Raw genomic sequence first — 19,285 nt, forward strand, 5'->3', positions numbered from 1 at the left:
CACAAATGTCCTCTTTTGACCTCATTGGACCAGCAAATCAGTTTGGTGTTTGTGGGGCTGGAGCTGCATTAGTCCAATGCCTCAGTGGTCAAACTTCACCAGCAGTGGGGTCTTCTGCTCAGTCTTTGTCCCACCAGTTGCCTTCAGAGGACCAACCCCACCATCCCAGCTCTGGTGGCTGGCACTTCTCTACCTTCCTGGAGTTGAAGCCGTGGCAGTATGAATGGTTTAACAGGGAGAATTGCAAATCAAGCTTAATAGAGGAATTGCAGGAGGCTGTGGTGGCGGGGGGTTGATGAAAGGAAATGTCAACTGCGAAGGAGATGCCTCGAGTTCGTTGATTCTATGTTTGAAAAGTAAGGGGTGTCTTCTGGTTTTTTTAATAGTATCTAATTAATCTTTCTGTTAGTCACTTGTATAGTTTTAGCAGAACTCCTTTGCTCTTGGGATGGTGTGGTCTTGTGAGAATTTCAGCATTTATTTGACTATAAAGCACGTTTTTAGCCCTCATGGTGACAGCCTAGATCCTGACGGCTTAAAGAATAGGCCTAAGATAAAGAACCGAGAGTGTAACGAGCAGGAGGATTATTTTTGTTATCTGGCTTAGTGATTCTTTTTTTCCTTTTATTTTAAGCTAGTGACTAATGCTGTAGACTAAAAATCATAAATAAAAGGTAACCGCAAGCTTCAGACTGAGCCCCGCTCTGGGAAGCCGGGATGGTTCACAGTGACCAAGCTGGGCGTGAGAAGCTGCGGTTCATTTTGGCCAAGGCAAGAAGTGAGTTTGCAGCAAAGTCGCCCAGTTTTCCATGAATCCCGTATCGGTGCCCAGCGAAGGAGCCTGGCACGGGCTGCGCGTCGGGATGCAGCTGAGCAGCTCTGGAGCTGGAGCAGGAGCTCCATCTCGTACCTGTGAGAGCTCTTGCAGGTCTTTGCGGGTAGATGTGGGCCGGTGGGAGAGCTAATGGTTTCCTCGCCGCCATGTGGCTGCACGTGGGACCTGAGGAAAGAAAGAGGCTCTTGTTTGAGCCCGCCGGCAGCACGGGAGGTGAAACGGTGCCCACTGGGGTGTGAACAGTGGGATGGAAACTTGGGCGAGTGGCAGTTTCCAACATACCAAATGTCTGTTTTGTAAGGAATTAAAAGAATTAAAGAATTAACCCCCCTTGTACTAATAAGGCTCCCAATCAGGCTTATCTGGAGCTTCTCTCTGGCGGATGGGACCGTAATCACCTCATGGTTCCTGTGCCCTTCTTAACACGCTTTGCTGGGCATACGCGGAACTCCGGAGTGGTTGCATCCCCACCAGATATAACAAGTGCCCTTTATTTCTTTTGGAAGAGGAGAAGTCAGCTGGTTGGGAGGGCTCTCCCCTAGCAGCGTTCACTCAAATATGTCTTTTCCGTGCGGCTGAACTCCTTTGTCATCCCTAATCTCCCATGCGGGTCTTTGTCATGGCTGGTGGTTACCTCCTGCAGGCTTGTAGCAACTGTGGAGTCACCAAGGGCTTTTCAGAAGTCATGGAGTGGGTTCCCAGCCTTTTTTCTTCTGCATTTGTAAGAGGCAACACGATATTTCAGGCCAGCTATGGAATGTGCAGACCCAGGCAGCCTTGTCCCCTTGTCCGGAGGAGATTGCTGCTGCAGGTGTGGAGGTAGAGACTTAAATGGTTCAGTAGCTTGAACTATGATAAGCAGACATTCATTTTTTATTACATTTGATCCCAGAAATGGAAGAAGTACCGGTAACACTTCATGAAATCTTCACAAACATGAACCCCTGAGATTCCTTTCAATGGGGAGGAGAACCACTGCTGTGTTATCCCTGTATGTTGGTGACCAGGTAGCGATGATCTGCTGTGGGCATCTCCTGGTTCAGTTGTTGAGGGATTACCAAGAAAAACATAAAATTGGTGATTTTACAGCCATCATGTAACTGTTTCATAACAGTGTGGGTCATGGGAGACTCAACCCGCGTAAGACAGAGCTGAATTCCCCCCAGCAGCAAGGTTAATGGCAGGAGCTCATGGTTCCCAGTACCTCCAGGGTGTTGCCAGCAGGACTTTGCTCACAGATGTGTACCAGCAAAGACTTCTGGAGGTTCTGGTACGTTGAGACAGTTCTTTACACTTTTGACTGGTAAAAGCCTGCAAGAGGTCCAGCCTTGTCAGTATCTAGTTGGAGCTGAGTCGAGATACAGACCCAGCCCTCAAGCATGCTTGTCCTAAGATGTGGTTTCTGCTGTGTGCGTGTACTACCAAAATGAGTTGGAAGAGCAGAAGAAGAGGTCGAGATGAAGCGTGAGGCTGTACAAGCTGGAGTCCTGGAGAATAAGGGCTAATGTTCCAGGAGGTATTGTCCCTGCTCCGCCTGTGACGGGCACTGCTCTCCCTGGTGGGCTTTCAGAGGGGTGTTGCAAAAAGCATGTGTTGACTCTCACTTCTAAAACAAAATGTGGTGGGATGAGTTGTGTGAGGCATCCTCACATGGCCTTTTCCACTGCCTCCATCCCGCAGCACCGCACAGCCCGCAACCGGTTATGTCCCCTCCTCTGTCTCTCAAGGCCCATGTAGAGAAGATTAGAAGATTAGATCGGTGTGGCTCTGATTCTGGCAGGGTGGGGACCCATCTGTACCTCCTTCCTGGCCAGTGCGGAGGGGCAGGAGAGCCCCTAAAAGGCGTGAAATGTCTCATCTGCTGAAGAGAGAGCTGAAGGACCTGCAGTTGCTCTTGCAGCCTGTCCAGATACTGTGTGGGGTTGGTGGGTACCATGTTGGGGTGGTGGCATTAGTCCTCCCTGGGCTGATTGATGTGCTTCACTTAACAAAACTGTCAGGAAGGACCAGGTGGGGGAACCTGCCTTTCATTTTGATGCACAGATCTTGACTTTTCTCTTAGTAGTTGAAGCTGATGGGTAGAGATTATTGTTTTAATTGAGAGACTATTTAAAAAAAAAGAAAGCAAACAAGTAAAACAAAAAACCTTGTCCTCCTGCACTTGAAGCGGCGCAGCTTATCTCTGCAAGCTTAGCCTGGGGGTCAGCATTTCTCTAAAACAGCTTTGAAGCCAGAATCCACAGTCCTTGGAGGCATCAAGTGCTGTCCCTTGCTTTCCGTCCCTCTGCACTGGATCTGCAATTCTGATTTTCCCCTCATGCGCATCCCGCATCTCACACCAGCACTGTGTGGGACCTGAGCTCAGCAGCAGGTGCCTGCAGTGCCCTGTGCTGCTGGGTGGTGGGAACGGGCGGTTGGAGGGAGGGCGAGGGGGTTACAGCTCCTCTGGTCTCACCTGCATCCGACTAAAGTGATAATTGCAAGAGAGGGATGGTTGGTGCTGGGGTCTTCCTCAGACGTTCTGAAATGAAAAGAGGGGAAAAAAAAGGCAAAGGTTTTAATAAGTCAGCTCATTCTTGAGTGACCCATGCTCTTGGTGCATCACTGAGTGGTTCCTCCTACCCAAGGAACCTGATTGCATCTCGGAGGGAGTGTAGCTGTTGGTTCAGGGCTGAAATGGTTATTCTTAATAGGCATGGGCTTTTTGTGGCCTTTCAATTTTTCCATGTGAGGGAACTCAGCATCTCTTGAGAGTGACACTCTTTAATTCATTGTAAGGCATTTTTTGCGAAGAGAAGGATTTGTCAAATGCTCTTTTCCATAATAGGGGTGACTTCAATAGTGTGAAATAAAATGCTTTTTCTTGGTGCTGCCGTCTGCCAGGTCAGGGAACATTCCTGTCTTGAATATTATGAAAAGGCTAATTAATATTTACCTTAAAATTTGTTCCTTCGGTCTTTTCTGTGCAAGTCTTCCATTATTAGGAGAGTGTCTCCCCGCGCTCCCCATTAGGGAACATTTTAAAGTTTTTTCTTTTAGTATAACTGTGTCAGCTGGCACAGATGGAGCAGAATTTTATTAAATTTTACTTTGAAAATGGTCCAAGGTGACATTAGGTGCTTAGAATGTAAGATTATGGGGCATTTGTGTAAAATGTTGCTTCTTGTCTTCAAAACCCTTCCGGGTTAAAAGAACAGGGTTCAATGGAAGGCATCTCAGCAGTGTTTTAAATACTGGTGTCCCTGCTTGTGATCTTCATTTGGAATCATTTTGTGAAGACAAAATAGCGTAGTCATGACCTGCATTTTGAACTTGGGCTGTACATACAGTTCCTTCGTCTCTTGGGTGATGGTTCCAGCAGGTTGGCAGATCCATAGTGAGTGCGGGTAAAGAGTCCCGGTTGAATGTGAGGGAGAAGAATTTGTGTGATGATGCCTTCCATGGAATATCTAGGCTTACATTTTCAAAAGTGCACTTTCTTCTGGAACAGTTACAAGAATCAGTAGTTTTGGAAGAATTTTTCTGTTGCACTTTGTGTTACCAAGCGACTTGCCTTTGGGCTGGAGTTCCCAATCTACCGGGAAATCCTTCTGTGCTTGTCTTTGTCCTTCAAACATCTTTTGGTTGGAGTTCTCTGGAAGGAGTTGACTTTTAGGATGAAAAATGGTGGGGTGGAACACGATGAATGGTTCTTGCCTCCACCTTTTTTCCCTAAAATACTCCGTAACATGGACAGAGGGTTGTATGACAGAAGGCATCTCAGACCGATGTTTGGAGAGGAAAGCTTACGAGGAAAGCTTACGACTTGTGCGTTAACGGGCAGACTCTAATGGTTTCCTGATTTGCACTGCTAATTGGGTGTGCATGTGTCTTCACCTGGTCACAGGCTGGTGGAGCATCTGTGAAGCGCCCTCCCCTCATTAACCATGTGCCAGCCATAGCTGTGTTTTCTGTTCTAGGAGCAAAAGCCCTTGCTCTGGAGACTGCCCGGGTCGTGGCTGTTGGCCAAGCTTGTGGAGCCCTCAAAAGCCACAGTCAGGTTACTCCAAGAATTCGGTGTTGCTGAGCGAGGAGGAAAAGGAGCAGCAGCCTTTATATTTTTTGAGGGGGGGCGGGGGGGGGGGGAAGAAAGAATATTTGAAGTGTTTTGGTTTTAGTGTTTTGTTGACTTTTCTGTTACAAAGAAGTAAATATGGTAGGCACATGATAGAAGAGACTGTTACCAGTGTCCTTCCATGACTCCATAAAGTAAGCAAGTTCATGCTTCCTCACTGATACAAAATAGAAGTCCTGTTGATCTGAAAACCCCTGATATTGCCACTTTCACTGCTATGCCAGGTTCATTCTGTAGCTCTTTTAAAATTGCTTAAGAACAGGGTGGTAACAGGCCTGGAGGGGTTTCGGAGATGGCTTGAGCTGATTCACCAGCTGGATGGGGCTTGATCTGCCCTCGTCTTTCCACCGGTGCTGGTGCCGAGCTTGCTTTGGCTGACTAAACCAGGAGAAAACCATTTCCCCGTGATAGCTGGGGTACCTACCGTAGCAAACTGCTGCCTTTCAGCGAATACACCTGCAAACATTCACTTAAAATGAGCTGGGGAATTTATAGCAAAATAGAAAAGTTGGGATTTTTTTTCTTATTTTTTTTCCCCTTCCTCTGCTGGGTAGCATTAACTTTGAAAAGCAGTCTCCGCACCTGGAAATGTTCTTCTGGAAATGTTCTTCTGCATGGGAATGTAACGACACCGTTTCGGGATGTTCACCCTGTGTTTGGGAAGGCAGTTTGGTGTCGGCGGTGCCTGGTGGATGGAGCAGCAGAGGCAAACGCTCCCGGTTGCATTCTTGCCCATAATAAAGTCACTGCTGGAGCTTACTGCAGCGGATCGTGAGGTTTAACAGGTCCCTCACTGCACTTAACTCACATGGCTGAGTTGTAATGAACATGCTGAAGTGGAAAAACAGCCCTTTCCTTACAACAAAAAGTGCAGGCACAGAAAACAGCCTTTGTTTTTTAAAATGAGCCATTGCACTTGGGACTCTTTACAGGTCAAAATGTAACAGGTGGAACTCCTTATTCCTCTCTCTTTCCCCTTGTATTTCTTAACTAATTAGCAACAAGTCTCTCTAACTTTTTTCGTGTGGCTATTAATCATGCGGGGGCTCTCCGTAGCAGGGCACGCTTTGCTTGCTGCTGGTTTCCTTCAGCTCGTGTTGACGTGTTCTTGGTGCTCTTGGAGAGGAGCCCTGGGCTCAGAGGGCTGCTCTCCACGTTGAGGATGACACTTTGTTTGCTGGGAGCTGGACACGTGCTCGGTATGTCGTATTTCTTCCTATGGGCTATTGAACCCTTGTCGTGTATGAGTAATGGAGTTATTCCTCATCGACGGATGGGGAGGATGAATGTGTTTTTCAAGGGATTGGGAGGATGGACGTGTTTTTCAAGGGATGGCTCATGACTTGCAAAATCTACAGGGCTTTGCTGCTAACCTACTGCATGACCTTCAATAAGTTATTTAGGGCAAGATCTAAACTGTTGGTGTTAGGCAATACTCACAGGCAGTCTGCAAGGAACATCCTCCAATTTGGAGTGGAAGCAGAAGGCTGCTGAGAGCTTGGAGTGCAGTGAGCTGGAGCTGGAAGTCGGACCTTTGGAGCAGGCAGAGTGCTTAGCCTTAACGAGCCGGTGCATTTTAAGGGCAGAGTCCAAGGAACTAGAAAGTTGACTTCTCAGGCATCTCTCCTGGGCACAAGAGTTTGAACTTCACCTGCATCCCAAACTGGGAAGCACTGAGACAGTATCTTCTTCTTACATCCAGGGATGGAAGGTACTGAGGATCCTCCATACTGTGAAGGAAGATGCTTAAAACGAGCATTAATCACCTGGCATTGGTTTATCAGTTGTCCCAACCCTTACAACCTGACTAGAAAAACCCATATGTTTATGTAAAAGTACAGCGTGTGCGGGATTCCGGTCTCTGAGCTCTGCCAGAGCCCCCAGGTGCTGCTGCCACCCAGCTGGTCTTGAAGGCAGATGATGGGAGTGATGTTAGCGGTGGTGTATGTGGCAGGGGGAGAAGTAAAAGGAAGAAAACAAGAGAATGATGCTTTTACTCATTGGACAGTTGGGCTTGTCTCCCAGGAGAAGTGGGCAAAGTACATATTGACACATCCGTGATGGAGCTGGGACAAAAAGCTCTGCTGCTGCTCCGGGCACAGCACGACGAGGGGCTGGGTCTGCGGAGAAGTCTCATTTCTCTGGCGACAGAGATTCATGTGTGTTTGCATGCTCATATTTTAAAGGTAATTGGTTTATAGAGAAAACCGTTAGCTCAAGGATTTTAGGCAGGTGCTCTTGCAGTAGAGAAATAGGTTTTACAGGCATTTTGAGTGTCGTATAGTCATCAAAGTGGCTGAGGTTCGCTGTGCAGTTGGTGGGATGGGAGTTATTCTGGGGGGATTTGAGTCCTTTTCCAAAACCTTTTCATCAGCTCAGGGGTTTGGGTCGGACTTTCTCCAGCCTCAGTTCATTTAACGCGGGAAGTGGTGGTGTTAGGGAATATTTAATTTCCTAACTCTCCCCATGACTGGTAAAAAAAACTAGAAGCAAGGGCAAGGCAATTCAGGTTCTTTTTCCATGAATTAGCAGACTTCGGCTGCAGCTCCATCTGCAAGCCTGCCGCTTGCCTCGTGCTGACTTCGGTGCTGGGTTTTGTAGTTAACAACCCAAAGACGCCAGATTTCAGTGGGTAACGGTGTCGCCCAGCCCCCTTGGTGACATCGCATCCCGGGCTGGGTAGCCTGGGTTGCGGGAAGGCTGCGTCTTTACTGCAGAGGAGGCAATTTTGGTTGTTTTCCCTAGGGAGGAAGAAGCTTTGATTCAAAGCAGGTTTCGTACTCGAGGTGATTTAAACCTGATCAAAGTCAGTGGAATTTTATTTAAAACAAACACGTGACTCTCCTAATCAACCCTTTAAAGAGAGCATCTGGGGGAAAAAAAAATGATTGTTTTTTGTACATTTAATTATTCACTTGATTTTATTATTTTTTTGAAATATCTGATGACGTTTCCGCTGTTTGAGGGTAGATAGGACTTTATTGACACAATTAGCGAAACAAATGATTATCACACCTTTTATTTAACCCTGTGCTATTTCATCTATTTGCTTGCACTTTCGTTACTCCTGTGCTTGGTTACATTACACAATGATATCACCTTCCTGTGCGGCTACAGCTGAAACAAAGTGGGGAAAAAAACCAAAACAAACCAAGCCTTTTGGCTCTCAGCTGCTCTCTCCTGTTTTTATTACAGATGAACTAGAAAGCAATGTCGGGCAACGAGTTATTTGAGTTTCCTTTCAGTGCTTGCTAGGCATTGTTTCCGGACCTGGCAATCGCCTGTGTTTGCGCGACAGTTTTCATATCTTAAAACAACAAACAAAAATCCCGGCGAATCTATTCCCAGCACAATTAGTAAAACCAGATAAAAAAAAAAAAAAGAAAAAAAAGAAAACAACCAAACCCACCCCCCCCCCCCCAGATTGTGATGGCTTTGTATACATCAAGTACTAGAATCTTTATGACTAATTCCTTGGGTATTTTGAGCCACTTTGCTGGGATGTGTTTATTTTCTTTGAACATAGAGGTGGGAAGCGTGGCTCTGCCTGGTAGGAGGTCAAAGAGGGCTGTTGTACTCAAGAGCTGCGTGTTTCTGAGATTTTGGGAGTGGGATCTCGCTGATGGATTGGGCTGGGCCCTGGTGTAGACTCCTGATGCTGTGATGCTGCAAGCCATGGATGGATGCGTTCTACTGAAATCAGGAAGGCAGGTGGTCCTGCTGACCATCCTCCTTACAGGCTTTTCTGTCCTTCTCTTCGCTGGTGGAGAAGACACCTCATTAGGTTTCGCAGGGATGGGAAAAGAAGAGAGGGGAGGAAAATGGTCTCCTTTCCTCTGACACAAAAGAAAAAAAAAGAGGGTTTTGGAAGGATCTGTTAGTTAGGTGAGAACTTTTTTCAGTTCCTGGCTTGTAGTCTTCCTCTGCTCATGTCACCTGTGAGGCATCTGGAGGTGGTGGCCCCATGGTGTGCCTATGCTTAGTGTGAAATTCATTTAAATAAATCACTCAAATTGGAAAAAAAAAAGGGGAGGGGAACCCTAAAAACTTCCTGCTGTGCAAAAACAAATCAAAAGGTATGAGTTTGCGTAGGAATAAGCCTCATCCAACACGGTGAGAGCTATCGTGTAACAGCCTGTCCCTTTCTTCTCTCTGAAGGTCCCAGCCTCACGCTTCCCACCGGTCTGGAGTAACATTTGGAGGAGCCTGGCAGCATGAGTCTTCCGGTAGCTCCCAAGGATATTTAGGATCATGGAATATATGGACCCCTAAAACCCTCTGGAGAATGTCAGCTGCAGATAAAAACATCTGGAAATTCCTACCATCTTTTTACACTGTTTTTTCCTGGGTCACCCCATGTCATTTGGGAAGGAAGCCTCTCTGGCCTGAGGATTATAGCAAACTGGTCACTTACTGGAATACCTCCCCTTCTGTTCTCTAAAGATGGACCCATTGCTTTACCCAGCAGAAGGATATTTTTGTCCTCTCCCAGAGCTTTTCCAGTGCAGCAGCGCTCACGGCCATCAGGTACGTAGATGGTTTCCTCATTCACTAGCCAGTTTACTGTCTTCATCTTTAGGAATTAAATAATTTTGCTTCAGTACTAGCTTCTGCTAAAAGTAAGACCTTCCAAAGTCCTTGATGCCATGCTCTCAAGGTGGCTTTTCCTTGCTGGGATGCAGACCCAATTTGATGGGTAGGTTTGTGTGGAGTGGTGGGGTTAGCTGCTTCTGAAGGTTTTGATGCCCAACCTGAACTTCACATCTGAGCAGGAGGACGGAGGTGCTTGTATCTGCCGCTTCTTATTCCTCCTCCTGGATCAGCCCAGACCCTCGGGCAGCTTCCCGCTGTGTTTGTAACCCGCGGCCAGCACCAACCGTGTGTGGATCTGCTTATCAGGCTTTGTCATCTGGTGTCAAAGAAGACCACACGAGTATTGATTCCATTTTTCCTCTTCTTAATTTAACAGTGTTCCTGCTGAAGAACCTGATTTTGAGAATGATTTATCCCATAAAAAAGGAGATGGCTTTAAATTTTAGAATTAAAACTATTCCTATTCAGTATAGGCATGGATAGCCCAATAGCATTTGAGTTATAGCACCAAATCTGCATTTTTATAGTCAATTACAATGAGTTAGATGTTTTTGTGAAGGTGACAAGATGTATTTTTTTTTCCCCTTTAATACCAGAGTGGGATTGTTGTGTTGGTCTCTGTGGGTATCAGTTTGCTGCAAAAATCATCCTTTTTGGCAGTTGTGCTTGTTTGGGTTGAATCCGCTCATGTGTGCGGGCAAACAGATCGCTCCTTCCAAAGGGCAGAGAAAAAGTTAGCTCTTTGAGTCTAGCTTGGCTCATTTATTTTCAGTATGCAAAGAGGAGGTGCTGAAGGGAAAGGACTGAAAATGCTTTGCTCTACACTTATTCTGCATTCCCATCAGCGTTCGTGAGGCATTACAAGTTTCATCTTCTTGCTTCGTAAGCGCGATTTCGCATCTGATTAAAGGAAGGAAACGGGGGGGGTGGAGGGTGTGCGGGGCGGGGGGGGAAGCAAAATTGGTCGCCTCGCTCTTGAATGTGACTGCGACCCGTAGGCCAAGTGGAGATGGTAGACAAAGATTGAGGATAAAAAGGTTCTTCGCTTTTAACTACCAGGAAGGGCAAGCGCTTGCTGTGCCTCTAACAAAGGCTAGAATTAACCGCGGGGATTTGATGGTGAACAGCAGTGTCGTGGCAGGTTGGTGGGGATGGTTGGTTGGTGTCAACGCCCGTGCAGCACGGTTGCATGCCAAGATGGGACCTTCTTCCAGAAGGAGGACTGCCTGGAGGCTCAGCCCAGGAGCATCTGGAAGATCCCACTCCCTGGGGAGGATGGAGACCTGCGGTGTTGCTTGTGTGAGCTTTGTGCTCTGCTGCAGAGGTGTCCCCTGGGACCGGGACGTTCAGCGTTCTACTTCTCCCTGCTGAACTGTGCTCCTGCTTTGCTCACTCAGCATGTTGCAGTCCGGGTCAAGTGATGTAGAAAATACACTGAAAAATTACTATATTTCTTCTGCATGATGCAGCGCCTCTTCTGTAAGTCCGAAGGCTTTCTCTGATGGCCAAGAGAGAGCAGAAAGGCAATTAGAAAATCTGTATTCTGCAGCTGACTCCTCCAGTCACTCCCGTCTGCACCTCTGGTGAAGTAACAAGCAATAGGACAAGAGCAAATTGCCTCAGGTTGCGCCAGGGGAGGTTTAGACCGGATATTAGGAAAAAAATTCTTCACTGAAGGCGTTCTCAAACATTGGAAAAGGCTGCCCAGGGAAGTGGTGGAATCATCATTCCTGGAGGTGCTTAAAAGACAGGTAGATGTAGTGCTTAGGGCCAGGATTTAGTTGTGGACTTGGCAGTGCTAGGCTGGTGGTTGGACTCGATGGTCTGAAAGGTCCCTTTCAACCTAGATGATTCGATGAAGTCACCAAATACGTTTATTTGTTTGCCTGGGTCCATAGATTTGGTACTTCAGGGCCTGCTGTAGTGGCAGAGATTGTGGGGGTTTTTTGTGTGTGTATGGTCGGACTCGATGATCTCAAAGGCCCTTTCCAACCATGAAGATTCTATGATTCTATGTGTGAAAGGTGATAGCATTATGTATGGTGGTATTTAGGCTTTCTCTTTTCCCCTAGCTTTTTGTGCTACAGCACAGAAAAACAATTTACTGAACCCCAGTAAACGTTGCTGAGATTCACCTGGGTTCACCAAGCCAAACTCTGCTCTTGTTTAGATCTGCTGCAAAATGCCAGTTTGCACCTGCAGTGATGCCCCTGGCTGGGGTTTCCGGTGGCTTGGGCAACCCGGGATCCCAGTTGTCCTCCCAGCCCTCCTGGGTCTTCTGCTGGTGGAGCCAGAGGGGAGGCACGGCCGAACTGTGCAGGATCTGTCCCCGGGTGAGCAGACCGGTGGGTCCCACCGTAGAGCAGCCCCTGCTCCTGTGCACCGAATTAAGGCACTACTGAAAGTGCTGGACTTGGCTGTGGTTTTGGCTTGGGTCTCGGCCCTTCATTTGAAGATAAGAGGTTTCCTTCCTGAACCTGAATTAACTTTCACGGGTGGGTGAGCCCCACTGGGTGGGTTCATCAGGAAAGTTGTTCAGCCCATTTTTCTCTCTCAGGAATACAGAACACGGCTTTCCCATCACTGAAATTCCTCCTCTGTTATAAACTAGTTCCTAACAACTTCTAAGGCATGAAGGAAAGAAGGATCACTGGCAGTACGACCTTTTTATCTATAATTAAAGCAAACACCATTGATATCTAAAGTCCTTTCCCCTTTTTTTCTTTTTTTTTTTTGTGGCCAGCTGTTTGATAAAGATGTTGCAAACCAGATCTCCACTTGTTCCTGTAAGATGTGAAAAGGTCCTTTGTCAGCAGTGCATTGCGTCGGAATGAGCTTTATCTTTTGTATGTAACTAGGAGCTTGGGCTTTCCTCCTTGCAGGCAAAGATGAACTTAATTAGAGCCCTGGACACCTCTAGAGGAGTTAGAGCATATGTGAAAAATGTGTTTATTGGTCTCCTCCCAGCCTTTGCTGCTCAAGCTTTTTGGAAGAGCACCTCTGTAATTTGATGTGAGGGAGTTCCTTGGGTTTCCTCTTTTGTTTAGAGAGCCGAAAGAAGTATAATCACCGCTTGCACACAGGTTTCTTCATGGGTCTTGAGTACGAGAAGAGGCGTTGGCTGCTGTTCTGGAGTACAAGCAGTGCTCGAGGTCACCCCAGAAAATGGGGTAGCAGTTGATCGGCTCTAGTGGTGCGGTTGCTTTGATGCTTCTGGAGATGCCTGTTTGGAGACCGAACAAAACCTGCCCATTACCTGGGTAACCTAGAGGAGCCCCAGCAGTGCTTGCCCTCTGCGTTGCATGGGACACCGAGCAAGGAGAAAGCTGTGGTAGATGTACCCCAAATCCTGCATTCTGCATTGCTCCTTGGTGTCCCAGCTGTCCTGGGAACTCGCACAATGTCTTGTAGGCACTTGAGAACCTGCCAGTACCTGTGGGTGGCCTGAGAATTAGAGCTTGGCAAGAACGATGTTTTGGTTGCAAATTTACAGCTGTCTTTTACAGGGAGGAAAAATCACCTTGGGTTTTGTTCAGAGCCGGCCTCATCCTGCGCAGAGGTGGGGTGGCTTCAAGGAGAGTGTAGTTTAAGGGTTCTTCCGCGCGTCAGCGCGAGCATCGGGGCCGGGGGCTGCCAGGTACATCCCTGGGTGCTAGTGGAATGATGAACTCCATCAGCATTTAAAATGCTTTAAGAAGGCAAAGCCTTTCAGTCCGGGTGCAGGTCAAATTGTCCTTCAGGGGGTAGATCTATGGACAGATGCCTGTTACCAATTCAAACAATAAAATACAGAAAGCTTTGGTTTGGCTGCTTGTGAGGGTAGTGTATTTGGGTGTGTTTCAAAAGCACGTAACCGATTATAAAAATTGCAGATGGGCTAAGTCGGTATTAACGACGGTCGGATGAGAGTGAAAAGCGGCCCCGGCACATTGCAGGGATGTTCTCCTCATGACTAACCCCTCTCACTCTCACCCCAGAGGAATTTTTTAGTGCCCAGCACAGGCAAGCACTGAAATTGCAGGTTCGCAGGAGTTTTCAAATCTCTCCCCAGCTGGCAGCAAATAAAGGAATTGCAAGTATGTATTGGTTTAAGGGAAAAAAAAACCAAACAAAACCTCAAAGCTATAAAATAAATTTGACAATGAAGCTTTTTTTAGGGAGTCTTACTTTCTTTACGGTTTTGTGAGGCAAATGTATCGAAGCCTGGCAAAGGACGAGGATTTAATCTACAGATGATGTCTCTTGCTTGATGGTTTCCAGCTTCTAAAATTACTCCCAGTTCTCTGGAATTGGGGCTGAGACTAGTTTCAGCTTCCCGTTTGTGGGCAACCAACCTTACCACCTCAGCAGGCTGGATTTGCAAGGGTCGGGGGCAGCAAATGCGAGTCGGTGCTGTTAAAGCTTCTTATCTTGGCTGCCCAGTGCCCATTTGCCACCTTTAAAATATTGGGATTCGCTTCTGCCTCCGCTCAGGACAAGTGCTGGAGCTGCTGACGCTGAAATTTTGCTTCGGTCTTTTCTTCTCGCCGTCCTGCCGGGGGGGTTCAGAGGAGAGCGTGCCCGGGGCGAGGGATGCTGCTGGACCCCGCGCTCCTCCTGCTGCTGCTCACCCCAGGACTGGGCTTTGGAGAATGTTGGCTTTTGCTCGCCGGCTCGAGGGCAGCAAACTGATTGTGTATCCCAGTCCTTAGGCTGTGTTAAACCTTTCCCCTCTTTCTTCCCCCACTTCTGCAGCGTGTGTCTCTCGGGGCGCTTGCTGACACCATCGCAGCGCGTGCCAGTCGGGCCCAAACTCTGTGCCCTCTTTGCGGGGCGTATAATTGGGGATACACAAGGCCATATTTCATTCTCTTTCCGTAAATAAATGAATATTTGCGTATTTTTAAAGGTCTGAAATAATCCTGCCAGTGTGTGTTCAGTGGTCCCCTATCACTTCACTCGGCACTTTGTGTTGACTGAAGCATCATAGTCATTACTTTCAGAATAAAGACCTTTCCTAATGTGTGATCTTTGCTTTTTCCATGAACGCCTGCATCTGACTTACTATGCAGAGTAAACACTTAACTATCTGCTGACTTACCATGCTGCTGCGGGTTGGAAAGAAGCAGTGAACTGTCACAAGACGTGTCATTGCTAAAGCCACCAAAGCCAGAGTTATCCTTCGCATTGCTTTGAGGGGCTCTGCGGAGCCGAAGGTGGGGACGTGCTGTTTTCCCGGGCTCCCGTCTGCTGAGCAGCATTATGTGGATTAATATTGAGGAACTTGTAGTGAAATTTGTCTCATGCCACGAAAATGTAAAGCCTCTGAAGCTGGCTGGCATCCCGCGGCTGCGAGGGGCCCGTGGAGGGGCCGCTTGGTGAAGGTGGCAGGATTTGCGCCGTCCCAAAGCCGTGAATGGGGCATGATCTGAAGAGTTTGTAATTAGGTTTCAATCGTCGCCAAGCTGGTCTGGTTGCTGATTTCGGGCAGCAGATGAAAACCGCCAGCCAGGAACGGCTGCCCCGGGGCCAGCCTGCCGCCGAGGGAGGGCGTCTGCCCAGTCTTCTGGTCCTGCAAGTGTGGAGCCCAGTTCAGAAACACAAAATACGGTTTTGGGCCATTTTTTTATTTTGAGGGTGTTTCTTGAGCTGGAAGCAAATCTCGCACCCATCTTCGTTGTTTTTCCCTGGCAGTGTTTGGGGAAGCTGTGGTTTCGTCAGCTCCACTTTTGCAGGAAACCATCATTGCGCCAACTCTCTGCAATAAAAACCTCGTATATTTTTATACAGGTTGTCTTAGAGAAGTTGGAGGGTGAGGCAGAGATGCATCCCAGCCCTGGTCCCTCAGGAAGGTGGACCCCTGCCCACCGTCCAGGTGAGAGAGGTCCAACTCCAGTCGGGGCTTGACGCCCCAGTTTGCCTGGCCAAATGGGAGTACTGGGGGCATTCTCTGGGGCGCTGAGCGATGCAGGGACCCCCACAGTGTCCTGGCTCCCCGTGAGCCACAGGGGCTGTTGGCTGCCTTTGGGCTCGGCCACCTCCACAGCGTGGATGTACCCTCCCACCGGCTGGGAGCATCCTTGTGGCACGCGGATGCTGAAGTGCCGTCACCCTCCCCGCTGGCACCATCACTCGCTTTTCATTAAGCTTTTTGCACGGAGCAGTTCCTTCTGCTGGGGTCCCTGCGCAGCTTTATCCAGGGCTGTATTTACATCAGCATCAGGTGGTTTTCGTTTCACCTTTGCCCTGCTTAAATACCGAGTTACTAGGAAGAGAAGTAATCTCCCAGATAAGCATTTTTCCCTGCTCTTCTGTAATTCGCGGGGGAGCTGGCTTACCCTGCCTGTGGATGACTAAGGAGGAAATTCTTTTTTGCTTAGGATAATGCTGAAAGTTCACTGGAATTTTTTTTATCATGGGTTTATCACTTCCTCCCTTGGAATTCCTAACTCTTACTGTGCAAGGCAGGAAAAAAAATAACGGTGACCACAAGTTATGGAATTTGCCTTCTGTGGAAAAGACGCTGAAGAGCTCAATGGCACTCTCGGGTTTGCTGTGCGTTGCATGGGGGATTTGCTCCATATCCAGGTATATAAACAGGCTGGGTAAGACTAATGCATATTCTAGCAGCTACCGTCTTTCAGACATGGGTGGGTTTTTTTGATGTTGAAGTTAATTAATGCTCGTATCTCTTCACTATAGGTGAGCGTAAGCCCACGTGTACAGATGGGAGGAGGTTTGTATTTATCGCAGGTCTTTGGGAGATGGCAGGGTCAAAGCCAGGTTTATGCGTAAAGAGTTTCTGATTCACTTTGCTAATCTCCAAACCTCCCCTTTTTTTATAGAGGGCATCTGGATGTGTGTGTCTAGAGAACACAGATGGAGTTTGGCTAGAAAGACCCTACTTTTGGGTTAAATGCATGTTTATTCTCGCAGTGTTTGCTTCCCGGTGGCGTTAACGGCGGTTGCACTGTCGATCCCTCTGCAAAGGCTTGACAGCGCTGCTGAAGAGCTTTGACACTGCAAAGCATTGTTTACTTGTGAAAGTATTATTATATTTTGAATATCTATTATTCATCTCTTGTGCTAAAAGTGACATTATATCATAAAATTGCTCTTAGATTTCAAAGCTTTGAGGAAAAGTTGTTTTTTGTCCCTGGTTCCCTGTGACAGTGCTGGGAAGTGCTTTACCCTTTGTATCTCTGTAGTCCTCCTTTATAAATTGTGAGTGACGGCAGGAAAGTATAAAAGAGCGCAGAAGAGCTGGTTTTGATGTTCATAAAAGGCTTTGATAAAAGATACAGCACATAGACTTCATATTATTTCCTATTTTTAACTTCTTAAGAGCATAAAGCGCTCAGATCCAATATTTATGTAAAAGGGGAAAGAGGGGGGCTGCATTTCTTCTTTTTTCCCTTCTTTTTTTTCTTTTTTAGGACCAGGTGAATTAAAATAGAAAAGCGTCTCTCTTCCGTGCCCCAGTAAAATTTTGCTTGCTTCCATGAAGCATCTATGTCTGTCTTCCATGAAGCCGGCCCTGTGGCGTTAATGGTGTGGACGATGCTGGAGGAGACCAGCTGCGGTTTCGAAGTCTCCTTGGCCGTAGACTTGTGCCTTCAACCTCCTGGTTGCGGCTGGCTCCAGTGGACCCACCAGCCGTGGTGACGTGCATGGTGAGGCGCGTGCTTCCAACAACAGTTCTCTCTCCCATAGGCATGTCTGGACAGAAAACAGGTGTGAAGAGGAGGGCAGGTGGCACGTGTGCGCATGGCATTGGCACGGCCATTTGCACGATTGGGTTCTTCATCCGTGCAAGGGCCTTCACGCTGGATATCAAGACTCCTAATGACGGCAGCGTGCAAACCTGACCTCGAAAACCAGCTGATGACAAAAGTCATCCTCTGGCTCAATGCCATATTTTCTATTTTACTGGGGAGAAATGCCTTGAAACACCCCATGCGGGCAGCGGATGGGTCCTGCCATTCCCCAGGGAACCCCAGGGCAGAGCAATGTTGCTGAGTCCCACCTTGCTGCAGCACTGAGAAAGGGTTTATTTTGATGGGATGAGCACAGCAACAGCTGTTGTGGTAGGTTTGAGTTCTTCAGCAATGTGTGCTTATTCAAGAGGCCGTTCAAATCAGGTGCTGGGTTTGAAGTAGCTGGACTTGGGCAGAGACATCCCAACCTCTCACCCATCTGAGGTGAATAAGCACCTCCTGCTCAGTTCCTCATGCAGGAACTTTTATGTGAAACCTAAAACCAAAGCAAATTACCAGCTGTGGGTGGTCATCGGAAGCTGTGAGAAGTGTTTGCCTGGGTAGTGTCTTCCTGCCTCTGCTGTTCCTCTGGGAGCTTGCAAAGCTCAACGCTGAACACCTACAGGGTGAGATGCTCCATCGGGGTATGCCAGCATGGCACTATGCCGGCTTGATAGCCTCGACTCTCGTGTGCATCTTTGTGGTGGTGAGTCCCCAGTTATACCCCAAATGGAGGACTCCAGGAGTGTTCAGCTGGGCCCACACGTGACTTTATGGGATGAATAAATGGAAATCACTGTGTCTGAAGTGTGGTCTGATTTTTTTCTTGGCTCACGAGTAGAGCTGTGTACCGGCTGCATGCAAGAAGGTGGTGTCATCCTCTGCTGCGTGACTTGTTGGACTTGTAGCAGATGTGGGTCGGCACATACAGGTGTCTTTTAAGCTTCTGATAGGTTGTCCAGTTAGCCCAAAAGTTTGGGTATCCTTGGTTATTCTGTAAGGTCTGGGAGGACTTAGTTGTGTGGTTGGAGTGGACACAATGGCAAATTGGAAAAGCTGTTGCTTAATCCAGGAGAGGCAGAAGGGACGGGTCAGGGCAGGACTTGCTGAGCTGGGGTGACACCATGCCGTGCCCTGCCTGTGGCAGGTTGTCTGCAGGGGCTTGGGCACTGGGATGTGTTTGCACCTTGGTGCATGCTGTGCAGCAGCTCCGGTGCTTCAGATGCATTTCTAGAAGCAATCCACCTGCCTTGCTGTGAGGAGCAGGCTCCGGAGCATGTCCAGGGCTCCCCAAAGCCTGGGGCTCCGTGGCACTGAGCAGAGCTGTGCCAAAGCATCTGATGAAACGTGGCCCTGGGCCGGCGGGAGCTGCAGCTGCTCTTCTTTTGAAAGAAGCTGGGAAAGGCGCCCCAAAACAACCACCGGAGAAAGTGTCCAGATGAAAGGTCTGGTAAGCGTCAGGGTCCCCTCAGCCGTGTTTTCAGGCTCTTCTGTAATCAGCTGTCATTTCGGGATCTGGGCATATTGGACCTCAGTGAGTATGGATTGGAACTTAAACAAACAGCGACTCTTCTATAAATATTTAGCTCACACTGTTTAGGAGCTGCTGGGAGCAGGAGACAAATGTAAAGTTCGTGACTGTCTAACAAAGCTATCGCAGGATGGCACTCGGTCCCTGTATCGGCTGGTGCATAGGGTTTGACTAGCTATTCCTCCTCTTTTTTTTTTTTTTTTTTTTTCCTGAAGAAAAGGATGCATTTAAGCGTCCTTTGCAGAGACACGAGGTTGCACTCTTCCAGTGTTTACATGGCTGAATTGGGGATTCAAATCAATGCGAAGGTCTTCAGCTTGGCTGGTTGAGCTGGGCGTCTGTGAAGAGCCATGGTATGGAGTAAATGGACGGTGTTCCCTGGCCCTACGCATCTTTCTTTGCAAATTTGGACCGGTCATCTGAAGTACGTACATCTGCGTGGAAGAGGGGGATGTGTCTCTGAGTGTGTGCTTTTA

At 48.0% G+C, this 19,285-nt stretch overlaps 1 long non-coding RNA gene across 1 annotated transcript in view; it reads left to right on the plus strand.

Annotated features, from left to right (window-relative positions):
• LOC134510823 (uncharacterized) overlaps nucleotides 1–18,068 on the plus strand; it is a 53,995-nt gene extending 35,927 nt beyond the window's left edge. Inside the window, exons 3-4 of the long non-coding RNA XR_010069740.1 lie at nucleotides 9,108–9,476; nucleotides 16,958–18,068. This is a non-coding gene — a long non-coding RNA (uncharacterized LOC134510823). The remainder of the gene's footprint in view (nucleotides 1–9,107; nucleotides 9,477–16,957) is intronic.
• Nucleotides 18,069–19,285: the final 1,217 nt, after the last annotated feature.

Source organism: Chroicocephalus ridibundus, chromosome 2, assembly GCF_963924245.1.
Source record: "Chroicocephalus ridibundus chromosome 2, bChrRid1.1, whole genome shotgun sequence".
NCBI lineage: Eukaryota > Metazoa > Chordata > Aves > Charadriiformes > Laridae > Chroicocephalus > Chroicocephalus ridibundus.